This window comes from Ranitomeya variabilis, chromosome 4 (assembly GCF_051348905.1).
Source record: "Ranitomeya variabilis isolate aRanVar5 chromosome 4, aRanVar5.hap1, whole genome shotgun sequence".
In the NCBI taxonomy this organism is placed as follows: Eukaryota; Metazoa; Chordata; class Amphibia; order Anura; family Dendrobatidae; genus Ranitomeya; species Ranitomeya variabilis.
In genome coordinates this window covers 338,058,376-338,071,524 of record NC_135235.1, presented here as the reverse complement: position 1 = coordinate 338,071,524, position 13,149 = coordinate 338,058,376, and the positions used below count along the sequence as shown (strand labels likewise).

Sequence of the window (13,149 nt, the reverse complement as noted above, 5' to 3'; positions counted from 1 at the left end):
CATTTCATAACTCTGACCCCACAATTCTGATTCCACAGCCCTGGTCATTACTAAGCCTGTATATAAAGTGCAGCACAGATTCATCTCCGCTAAAAGCCCAGATCCTTAGATCAGGAACAGAAGAGACATTTATAGGACATTTCATAACTCCGACCCCACAATTCTGATTCCACAGCCCTGGTCACTACTGAGCCTGTATATGAAGTGCAGCACAGATTCATCTCCGCTAAAAGCCCAGATCCTTAGAGCAGGAACAGAACAGACATTTATAGGACATTTCATAACTTTCCCAAATTATTACACAGGTCAACAAAAAAAAATTTTTTTTCTGGTGTCCAAAATATTTTAATGAATTTGGGGTATTTTTGGGGTGCTGATTCTGAATATGCTATCAGTTTTGCCAGATTGGCTCAAGTTTTTGACATTTTTGGTATCTTATTTATAGCACTTGTTGGTAAATGCGACGCATCATCTCATTAATTTCTTTGGATTAGTACTTGAACTGAGCAGTTCTCAATATAGTTTTGTGTTAATTAGTGTTCTAAAAGTTTGTTCATAGCTTGATTTTTGCACTAACTTTATGTTGTTGTCTGTTTTCCAGTGAAAAGCATGAACTCATCAAGAAGAAGTTGTCTTAACGATCCAGACTCATTCTGTTACATTTGTGGTGAATACACACTGCCAAAACATAGAAGAAACATAACAGACTTCGTAAAAAAAGTGTATTTTGCCTATTTTGGGGTTATGCTTGGGGACCAAGACAAGTTTTGGGCACGACACATAGACACATAGTGTGCAAAGCATGTATCGAATTATTACGAAAATGGAGCAAAGGACAAAGAAAAAGCTTCAAATTTGGTGTTCCAATGGTGTGGAGAGAGCCAAAAAATCATCATGATGACTGTTATTTCTGTGCAGTGCAAGTGCAAGGATTCAATAAGCATAAGAAACGAAAATGGGAGTAACATGGAATCTGCAAGAAGGCCTGTCCCTCATTGTGAAGATGTGCCTGTACCTGTGTTTACCATAAATAACAGTCATCGTGATGATTTTTTGGCTCTCTCCACACCATTGGAACACCAAATTTGAATGAGTCTGGATCGTTAAGACAACTTCTTCTTGATGAGTTCATGCTTTTCACTGGAAAACAGACAACAACATAAAGTTAGTGCAAAAATCAAGCTATGAACAAACTGTTAGAACACTAATTAACACAAAACTATATTGAGAACTGCTCAGTTCAAGTACTAATCCAAAGAAATTAATGAGATGATGCGTCGCATTTACCAACAAGTGCTATAAATAAGATACCAAAAATCTCAAAAACTTGAGCCAATCTGGCAAAACTGATGACATATTCAGAATCAGCACCCCAAAAATACCCTAAATTCGATGAAATATCTTTGGCACCAAAAATGCTGTTGACCAGTGTTATCAAAACATTTACAGCACATCCTGCATCTTACTACTGAACCCAATGTATGATGTATTTTAGGAGCCCTGGTTCTATCTCAGATTCCTTTATTCCCTTTGGAGTCCAGCCACTTTTCTTGAGACCACTTGCATGCTCGGCAGAACTGAGCATGCATGTGTACAGAGATGTTGGAAGGAAGTGCTGTCAGTAGAGCTGAGGGAATTTGATCAGGTTTCTGCTTATTCTGCAAGCTATAGCACTAACTGAAGCTACAGAGGGAACCAGGATACATGGAGCGCGCAGGCTGATCAGTTGTCCAGTACTGCAGCTGCATGTGTTGCGACTGTTTCACAGTCACAAAACATGTATGCAACACATAGGCTCTCCATGCATTTGTTGTGACTGTCACACAGCCATGACACATTCAGCTGCGACGCCGGACAATTGATCAGACGGTGCGCAGACGGTGAGCTCCAGGTATCAGGGTTCCCAATGCAGCTTCTTCGGTAAGCGCTATAGCTTGCCAAATAAGCAGGGACCTGATCAAATTCACTCATCTCTAGCTGTCACGTGAACAAGCGCTTGCCCGAACAATACTGATGGTGTATGGCCTCATTCTGATGTCACCGGCTCATGGTGCGAGTACAGACCACCAAGCATGTACTGGCCGTTAAGTGTCTCGCATGACAGCGCCATATATGCCTATGAGGCCATCCGGTTTTGTTCAGGGAACCTGCAGACAGTTTGTGCATGATGGTCCATCCTCAGACTGTGAAACAGGAAATATATAGGAACGATTGACCCATCATCCAGTGACTCACGCCTGAGCCCCTCGCTGCACATTCACTTTAGATCTGCTTTTCCATGACCTAATATACCAAATAGAGATGAATATGAATGACTGCAGATGAAAAGTATCAGCGTTACCTAGGAGACCAACAAAATAGGTTTTCTTCTAGCTGTGGATACATGAAGTTATACGGTGCCAATATTTTAAAAGAAAAGTATCATCAGAATGTGATGCACCATTACTACTGACCGGTCTCTGTTTCCACCTAGGCACCACTTCTCCCCAAGATACACATGGACACCCACCCTGAGCATGTGGTCACCAAATGGTTGGGAGCCCGCACAGAATGACATCTCAGCTAGTATGTGGCCACTGAGCTGGAAGATTGTGCACCCCTGCCATAGACTATGGGGGCAATACACCATCACTTCTGGAGACCGTACTAATCTACCAGATGCCATTTCTCTCCCTTTCATTTCAGCTGTCATAGACCACATGTACAACCATGCACAGAAAGGAAGTGTATAGCCAATGTGGCCGCCCCTAGTTGTCTCCGACAACCATCACGAGATTTCTGATAAGTGAGGATCAGTACATAGCTGATACATCCACACAGCTGGGCCAATATGATTACCAAAATAGTGCCAGCGGGGTGCAGAAATGGCTTGGAGTAAAAGGAAGCCGTCCGGCGATTCCTGCTGCCCAAACTCCTGGCAGCCCAAATCACAGCCATGCGGCACGACTGCAGCCGGTGATACTGTTCTCTGAAATAATGTGAACATCTGGTTGGAGACCATAGCTGGAGACAAGACCAATCCCAGCAGGTGTTGGACAGGTCTCTCCCGTGCGTGCCCATCTGGAGAGAGCTGTCAATCACAAACGGAGCATTTCAGAGAGGATTTATTAGGTTTTGCTTATATAGCGCCGTCATATTCTGCAGCACTTTACAGACTGTATAAGTTCTTAGAAGAGGATTTTATGGCTTGTTTTTCATTCATTTTGTTTATGGGGTTTTCTACTCTAATTCAACAGTAAGATATGGAGGGTTTTGTTATAAAGCAGAAATGCCCCAAGAACTCTCGTTCCTGATTTGTACACTAAACATTTTTTCCATTAAAATGAATGAGGACCTTATACAAAGTAGTTGGCATTCTCTCGTGTAGATTTTGTAGCAGAATTCCCTCAAAAATCCACATAGCACACTGTGTAAACATACACTTAGGGCTCCTGCAGATGTCAGGTCTGAGACAGCAATGCAGGGTCCCGGGATCAGCAGGGGTCCCCAGGATCCGCTGGGGGACATAATATAAGAACCAGAAAGATCTAAAGTGAGCAACATGTAATGACATCAAATGGGGAAACATTCTAAGAACCGGAAGGCAGAGCAGACATTATGTAGCCTGAAATGGAAGACTATGGAAGCCACGTCAATCACTTCTCCAAGTGCCAAGCTTCAGGTGTGATGGCAGTCCAGGAGTATAGAGGTTGTAGAGCAGATGTGGAGGAGGCAGCGGCCTCGGACCCCGGCTGCTTACCACGCCGCACACCGCCCAAACGTATAGCCATATACATACAAGAACAGGTCAACTCGAGTGGCATCACACCCCTATAACACCCTACACTTTTCTTCTTCTGCTGCTCTCTCCAGTGAACCTTTTTTCCTGCTGAGAAATTATAAACTGGAAACAATTTCTTAAGGCCAAAACTAAAAGTCCCTGCAAACCGGAACAAAAGAAACCAAAGGCTGCGATTCAGGACAAATCACCGATGTAATGTGAAGGCACAACTCTACAGTGACATCTAAAATCTGTTACAGAATCACCACTCTGCAGCGCCGTCCCGCTGCGACATCACCACTCTGCAGCGCCGTCCCGCTGCGACATCACCACTCTGCAGCGCCGTCCCGCTGTGACATCACCACTCTGCAGCGCCGTCCCGCTGCGACATCACCACTCTGCAGCGCCGTCCTGCTGCACCATCACCACTCTGCAGCATCCTCACCACTCTGCAGCGCCATCCCCCTGCGACATCACCACTCTGCAGCGCCATCACCACCCTGCAGCGCCATCACCACCCTGCAGCACCATCACCACCCTACGACATCACCACTCTGCAGCGCCATCACCACTCTGCATTGCCAACCCGCTGCGACTTCACCACTCTGCAGCGCCATCCCGCTGCGACATCACCACTCTGCAGCGCCATCCCGCTGCGACATCACCACTCTGCAGCGCCATCCCGCTGTGACATCACCACTCTGCAGCGCCATCCCGCTGTGACATCACCACTCTGCAGCGCCATCCCGCTGTGACATCACCACTCTGCAGCGCCATCCCGCTGTGACATCACCACTCTGCAGCGCCATCCCCCTGTGACATCACCACTCTGCAGCGCCATCCCCCTGCGACATCACCACTCTGCAGCGCCATCCCCCTGCGACATCACCACTCTGCAGCGCCATCCCCCTGAGACATCACCATTCTGCAGCGCCATTCAGCCGCGCCATCACCACTCTGCAGAGCCATTCAGCCGCGCCATCACCACTCTGCAGCGCCATTCAGCAGCACCATCACCACTCTCCAGCGCCATTCAGCCGCACCATCACCACTCTGCTGCGACATCACCACTCTGCCGCGCCATTACCACTCTGCAGCGCCATCACAACTCTGCAGCGCCATTCAGCCGCGCCAGCGCCACTCTGCAGCGCCACTCTGCAGCGCCATCACCACTCTGCAGCACCATCCCGCCAGGGCTGTGGAGTCGGTAAGCCACAGTTGCGACTCCGACTCCTGGATTTTATCAGGCTCCGACTCCGGCTCCTTCACAAATGGCCAATTCGTAACAATAAATTTACTGTAGTAAAATATTAACATCGTGCTTATTCAGTTTCTCACCATCATATAAGTAATCAGACCACTTAGAGCAAAAACTATATTTATTAGAATACAATTAGAATATAGCAAATAACTTTTATAAACTTTTATAAACTCTTGTAAGTAAATATGCAATAAACACTGTTATGCAGTTAATAAGAAGAAATCTATAAATTTGTCCTCAGAAAAAGTATTGCCTCTGTCAGATCCTCCTTCATGGATGCCCCAAAATCTGATCTAATTATTTTGAGAGCAGAGAACAACCTCTCTACACTAACTTGGGTTGGTGGCAAAGCAGTAACCACTCGGGCAACATCTCTGACAATGTCAGGATACAGAGGAATCGCTTGTTGCACTGTTATTTTTGATGATCGGTCAAATTTCTCAATTTCTTTTAGTGCACATGAAAAATTCTGCTGAAATGTACTGGCTGTGTTCTTTGATGGGGATGACTCTTCTATGTGGGAACGCTTTGCACGGTCCTTGTGATCCAAATATTTTTCGAAATTAAATTCTTCATTAGTTGATGAGGGTGAAGATGTGGCAGGACGACCAAATTATTCTTGTTCCTCCTGACTGTTCTGCAACCTTTTCATCCTTACTGCTATTTCAAACAGAGCTTCTTTTCCTTTAGTTAGCTGTTGATCATCTAGAAGAATCCGAAGCATTGGGTCTACATAAACAGCTGCCAAAAGAATGTTATTTTGTAATAGTAGCTCCTCTCACCGTTTCATTGATGTAGCAATGCCACTTGCAATTAACCCTCCTCTTTGGGACAGGCGAAACATCAGGTTCTTCCACTCCTTTAAGAAAATACCTGGAGTTAAGTCCTCTGCTTGTAATTTTTTAGTCACTGTAAATGGGTGCTCTAGCAATTTTTCCAGCTCAGTCACCTGATTCCACTGACTTTCATTTAGCGTCAGTTGAGGGTTAGCCATGTCTACAAGAAAGGTTTTCAGTTCAACCAAGCGCTGAATCATTAAGTACGTACTGCCCCATGGCTTGATCAATAATTGCCCCTTTTCCAGCACGTCTCTTCAAAATTGAGTCAACTTTAGGGGTTCTGGCAACAGTAGCCAGTTTTCTCACCTTGCCAATCAGTGCAGCAGCATGTCCTTCTTGCAGACTGTCTCTTATAGCCAGCTGTAGCGTATGCACAACACAGCGCATGTGATGAATTAAAGAACGTATTGACAGTTTCAACAAGATCATCTAAACTATCATGTTGCTGTTCATCTGAAGCAGCTTCAGTTTGCTCCTCAGTTACAATACTGTGTTCCTCTATTTCAAACATTTCTGTGTCTGTGGACCCAGTATGTTCTTCTAGCTGCTGATCACCATCATTACTCTCACTCATTAGCTTAATAGTACTTATCATATTTGAAGCATTGTCAGTTACGACAGAAAGAACTTGCTCTTTTTTAAGTTCATAGTCTTGCAGAACCTTTTCCACCAAGACCTGGAGAAACTCACTGGTGTGATGAGTGTCTTTTACTGCCAATGTCTTGGTAACTACCGTATTTTCCGGCGTATAAGACGACTTTTTAACCCCCGAAAATCTTCTTGAAAGTCGGGGGTCGTCTTATACGCCGGGAATCGACTTGTACGCCGGTGTATATGGTGGGTGGGGAGGGGGAGTGATCCTGATGACGAGGGGGCGTCTCACAGGAAAGTGAGTAATCCCCATTACCTTATCCTAGCGGTGCAGCGTGGGGGTGTCAGTGCTGGGAGCGGCGGCGGCTGCTGTGTTCTGGTGCGGCGGCTGCTGTGTTCTGGTGCGGCGGCTGCTGTGTTCTGGTGCGGCGGCTGCTGTGTTCTGGTGCGGCGGCTCCTCTTCTGTGTGGGGCCTCTGTGCTGTGAGGTGGCGGCGGCAGCGGCGTATCTTTATCCAGTTGGGGCTCCTCCGGCATCTCCTTAGCCCTGGAGGCCCCGCCGCAACTCCATCGGTGCAATGTGGTGGCCTCCGGGAAAATGGCCGCTGCTCAGATTCAGATCTCGTGTCCCGAGATTTCGGGACGAGATCTGAATCTGAGCAGCGGCCATTTTCCCGGAGGCCACCGCATCGCACCTATTGAGCTGCCTCCGGGAAAATGGCCGCTGCATTGCACCGATGGAGTTGCGGCGGGGCCTCCAGGGCTAAGGAGATGCCGGAGGAGCCCCAACTGGATAAAGATATGCCGCCGCCACCGCCACCGCACAGCACAGAGGCCCCACACAGAAGAGGAGCCGCCGCACCAGAGCACAGCAACCGCCGCACCAGAGCACAGCAGCCGCCGCCGCCACTCCCAGCACTGAGACCCCCACGCTGCACCGCTACGATAAGGTAATGGGGGATACTCACTTTCCTGTGAGACGCCCCCTCGGCATCAGGATCACTCCCCCCCCCCCCCAAAAGGCACATATTCACCGGCCCTATAAGACGACATAGGGTGTATAAGAAGACCCCCGACTTTTAAGAAGATTTTATATTTTAACTGGTAAAGTTGGGGGGTCGTCTTATACGCCCAGTCGTCTTATACGCCGGAAAATACGGTATTTCATTTTTGTCACAAACAAATCGGACATTGATGGCAAAATAGTTCACTCTGTGATGTGTGCAGGCATCCATTTTAAGAAACAGAAAGCGTCCCTTGAGAGTTTTTTTAACTTCTTCCTTTTGTTTAAAAGCTTCTTCGATTACTAATTTTCTAATACTCTCTCTCTCTCCAGAGAAACACCAAGCTTGCGGGCCATTTCCCCATTCAGACACATAAAAGCTGGTCGTGAAAATAATGAAATAGGCACACTATCCTTTACAACAAGCTCTATGATCTGTTTTTTAAATGTATCTACTGTCATTGTCACAGTAACTTTGTCACTGACAAAATATCTTGCAACTGATGGCTGCAAAGTTCTCTGCTCCTTTGTTTGGCTGGAAGAGCTGGGCACTGGTTCATTGGTTTGGATGCAGTCTTTCTCATCCACTGCTTTCAGTACTTCTGGATGAAAGCGCTGTAAATGTCTCTTTAGATTAGAAGCTCTGGTAGGAGCATTTTTATCTTTGCCTGAATATGCACTGATCTTGGCTTCACAGCATTTGTTTTCGTCTGGATCATTTATCATACACTGACAGACAATGTGTTCTATCTTGAGTGATCGTAAAATGTTCAAATACAGCTGATTTAATGTGACGCTTCTTTGACATTCTCAGGTTTTTAATTCTGCATTCACAATCCAAATGACAATTGTTTTTCCTAAAAACAATTGTACAAAATTATTGCCAGGTCGTACAACTGATATAGTGGTCAGTAATACTGTTATTCTTCATGTACTCACAGTTAACTGATGCAAAGTTTGTTGAAAGGATAATACTTCTTACAGTCTTCCTCTTCTGAGTAGCAGCTGTGAGATGCTTGGAAGAATAAAACCTAGTAAACATCTAGTCTAGAGGGGGAGCTTTACTACTAAGGCCATGTGCACATGTTCAGTATTTTTCGTGTTTTTTTCGCGTTTTTTCGCTATAAAAACGTGATAAAAGCGCGAAAAAACGCTAACATATGCCTCCCATTATTTTCAGTGTATTCCGCATTTTTTGTGCAAATGTAGCCTTTTTTTCCGTGAAAAAATCGCATCGCGGAAAAAAAAGCAACATGTTCATTAAAATGCGGAATTGCAGGGGATTCCGCACACCTAGGAGTGCATTGATCTGCTTACTTCCCGCACGGGGCTGTGCACATCATGCGGGAAGTAAGCAGATTATGTGCGGTTGGTACCCAGGGTGGAGGAGAGGAGACTCTCCTCCACGGACTGGGCACCGTATAATTGGTCAAAAAAAAAGAATTAAAATAAAAAATAGTCATATACTCACCTTCGATGTCTTCCCGCCTCTCCGCTGCATGCTGCCGCTTCGGTTTCTATAGCTGGTGTGCGGTGAAGGACCTGCGATGACGTCGCGGTCTTGTGATTGGTCGAGACCGGTCATGTGACCGCTCACGTGACCGCGACGTCATGGAAGGTCCTGAACCACACCGGCATCTATCGGAACGGACGCCTGCAGGTGAGTATAACCATTTTTTTTAAACATTCTATCTTTTAACTATAGATGCTGCATAGGCAGCATCTATAGTAAAAAGATGGTCACACTTGTCAAACGCTATGTTTGACAAGTGTGACCAACCTGTCAGTCAGTTTTCCAAGCGATGCTACAGATCGCTTGGAAAACTTTACCATTCTGCAAGCTAATTACGCTTGCAGAATGCTAAAAAAACGCGAAAAAAAACGCAAAAAAAAAAATGCGGATTTCTTGCAGAAAATTTCCGGTTTTCTTCAGGAAATTTCTGCAAGAAATCCGGACGTGTGCACATACCCTAAAGGTACCTTTACACTAAACGACTTACCAAAGATCACGACCTGCGATACGACCTGGCCGTGATCGTTGGTAAGTCGCTGTGTGGTTGCTGGGGAGCTGTCACACAGACAGCTCTCTCCAGCGACCAACGATCAGGGGAACGACTTCGGCATCGTTGAAACTGTCTTCAACGATGCCGAAGTCCCCCTGCAGCACCCGGGTAACCAGGGTAAACATCGGGTTACTAAGTGCAGGGCCGCGCTTAGTAACCCGATATTTACCCTGGTTACCATTGTAAAAGTAAAAAAAAAACAGTACATACTCACATTCTGATGTCTGTCACGTCCCCCGCCGGCGTCCACAGGGTTAAAACTGCTTTCGGCAAGAGCGCTGCTATAATGCACGCGCTGCTGCCGAGAGCTTCCCTGCACTGAATGTGTCAGCGCCGGCAGTAACAGCGGTGACGTCACCGCTGTGCTCTGCTTTACGGCCGGCGCTGACAGTCAGTGCAGGGAAGCTCTCGGCAGCAGCGCGTGCATTATAGCAGCGCTCTTGCCGAAAGCAGTTTTAACCCTGTGGACGCCGGGGGACGTGACAGACATCAGAATGTGAGTATGTACTGTTTTTTTTTTACTTTTACAATGGTAACCAGGGTAAATATCGGGTAACTAAGCGCGGCCCTGCGCTTACGGTACGTTCACATTTGCGTTGTGCGCCGCAGCGCACAACGCAAACAAAAACGCCGCAAAACGCATGCACAACGCTGCGTTTTGCGCCGCATGCGTCCTTTTTTTAATTGATTTTGGACGCAGCAGAAATGCAACTTGCTGCGTCCTCTGCGCCCGGACGCGGGCGCCGCAGCGACGCATGCGGCACAAAACGCAAGTGCGACGCATGTCCATGCGCCCCCATGTTAAATATAGGGGCGCATGACGCATGCGGCGCCGCTGCGGCGCCCGCCGCTAATGTGAACGTAGGGTTAGTAACCCGATATTTACCCTGTTTACAAGTGAACACATCGCTGGATCGGCGTCACACACGCCGATCAAGCGATGACAGCGGGTGATCAGCGACCAAAAAATGGTCCTGATCATTCCCCAACGACCAACGATCTCCCAGCAAGGGCCTGATCGTTGGTCACTGTCACACATAACGAGATCGTTAGCGGGATCGTTGCTACGTCACCAAAAGCGTGACGTTGCAACGATATCGTTAAAGATATCGTTATGTGTGACTCAGCCTTAAGAATTTGCAACACATTTTCACTTTCAGTTTCATACATTGTAAGTAGGGGGGTTGGGGCAGCATGACGTTAACCAAGTATAAGATTAGATAAGGGCAGTGGAGAACAGTGACACACAAGAAGTAAGAAATGTCTCTATCTCCAGCAGAACTGCTTATCACTGTTGTTCACAGTTTGATAGAACATATATATTTGAGTAACATTTATAAAATTCATATGAAAGTTCAATTATAAAATATTAATACATTTTTTTAAAGCTGGAGTCGGAGTTGGTACATTTCTACCGACTCCAACCAAAACTAACTCCAACTCCGACTCCACAGCCCTGCATCCCGCTGCGCCATCACCACTCTGCAGCGCCATTCAGCCGCACCATCACCACTCTGCAGCGCCATCACCACTCTGCAGTGCCATTCGGCCGCGCCATCACCACTCTGCAGCGCCATTCAGCCGCACCATCACCACGCTGCAGCGCCATCTGCTGCGCCATCACCACTCTGCAGTGCCATCACCACTCTGCAGCGCCATTCAGCCGCGCCATCACCACTCTGCAGCGCCATTCAGCCGCGCCATCACCACTCTGCAGCGCCATTCAGCCGCGCCATCACCACTCTGCAGCGCCATTCAGCTGCGACATCACCACTCTGCAGCGCCATCCCGCTGCGACATCACCACTGCAGGGCCATTCAACTGTTGTCACCATTCTTCAGCACGATTCCACTGCCGTGTAGCCATCATGCTGCAGCGCCATTTCGCTGTGACGTCACCATCATGTTGTGCCATTACGCTACTGCTGTGTTGCTATCATACTGCAGCACCATTCCGCTGCCACCTCGCCATCATGCCGTTCTGCTGCCACCTCGCCATCATGCCGTGCCATTAAGATGCCACCTCGCCATCATGCTGCAGCTCCATTCCACTTCAATGTCACCATCCTGCAGCGCCATTCCGCTGTGGTGTCGCCATCCTGCAGCGCCATTCCGCTGTGGCGTCGCCATCCTGCAGCGCCATTCCGCTGTGGCGTTGACATCATGCCGTGCCACTCCACTGCAATGTCACCATCCTGCAGCGCCACTCCACTGTGGTGTCACCATCCTGCAGCACCACTCCACTGTGGTGTCACCATCCTGCAGCACCACTCCACTGTGGTGTCACCATCCTGCAGCACCACTCCACTGTGGTGTCACCATCCTGCAGCACCACTCCACTGTGGTGTCACCATCCTGCAGCACCACTCCACTGTGGTGTCACCATCCTGCAGCACCACTCCACTGTGGTGTCACCATCCTGCAGCACCACTCCACTGTGGTGTCACCATCCTGCAGCACCACTCCACTGTGGTGTCACCATCCTGCAGCACCACTCCACTGTGGTGTCACCATCCTGCAGCACCACTCCACTGTGGTGTCACCATCCTGCAGCACCACTCCACTGTGGTGTCACCATCCTGCAGCACCACTCCACTGTGGTATCTCGCCATCCTGCAGCCCCAGCCAGGCTCAGACACTATGCACCACAGAGCAGAGATCAGGCCACACACAGTAGCTGGCACCGATACCAGCGTGCAGCTCTGGCAGCCACAGTCAGCATTACTCCCAGCCCGGCTCCTGCCGCTGTGGGCAGCGATGTGACGGCACCGGCCACTGCCCTATCACTGCAGGCAGAGCCCGGCTCACGGGGCAGGAGGCGCCTGTGACCGGCAGCCAGCACAATTCCACCACCGTCACGTACGGAGAGATGCCGGGGTGTCAGCACTGGCAGAGATGTCACAGCCCCAGCAGCATCACGTACCTCTCCGCTGAGCTCCCCGCGGCGGCCGCTGCACCCTCTAGGATGGCGTCCGTCCTCCTAGTAATGGAGGTTTCCTCATACGACCGAGGCCTCCCTTCTGGTGTCTCCGCTACACGGCCAGCAAGAAACAGTATACGCCCCAGAGCCTACGCCCTTTGACCCCGGAAGTAGAACAGGAGGAAAAAGCTACATCCTGGCAGCATTGCACAACACTGCGCCGCTTCCGCCCTCAGCGTGACGTCACTTCTGCCGCACCCACAACACGGAAATCTGGTTGAGCCTAGACTGTATGGGCTCCTTCCTGGTTTCCTGACTGCAGCCCATACAGTCACAGTGTAGCCTGCTCATTCCTGAAGATGCTAGACTGTATGGGCTCCTTCCAGGTGTATATTCTTGAAGATAGCAGACTTTATGGGCAGCTGCCTGGCCCTGACTGCAGCCCATACATGACACTAGAATGTACGTGCTCCTTCAAGGTATAAATTATTAAAGGGAACCTGTCACCCCGTTTTTTGAAGATGAGCTAAAAATACCGTTAAATAGGGGCAGAGCTGGGCGTTACATTAGTGTCTTTGTGTGCCTTTTATAACCTACCTAAGCTGCCGAAATACCTTTGTAAAGTCGCCGTTTTCTGCTGTCACTCTCGCTGGTCTGGTCATATGGGTGTGGTAACAGCGCTGTTTCTCCCCCAGAAACCTGCTCATCATTACG

The 13,149-nt window shown here is 48.4% G+C and overlaps 1 protein-coding gene across 5 annotated transcripts in view; it reads right to left on the bottom strand.

Moving 5' to 3' along the window:
• Positions 1-12,755, bottom strand: part of LOC143764734 (epsin-1-like) — a 183,614-nt gene extending 170,859 nt beyond the window's left edge. The window contains exon 1 of one of the 5 annotated variants that reach the window (XM_077250627.1): positions 12,439-12,755. The gene's annotated coding sequence lies outside the window, so the exon portion shown is untranslated. The remainder of the gene's footprint in view (positions 1-12,438) is intronic. The other 4 variants (XM_077250628.1, XM_077250630.1, XM_077250629.1 and 1 more) reach the window with 4 other exon arrangements.
• Positions 12,756-13,149: the final 394 nt, after the last annotated feature.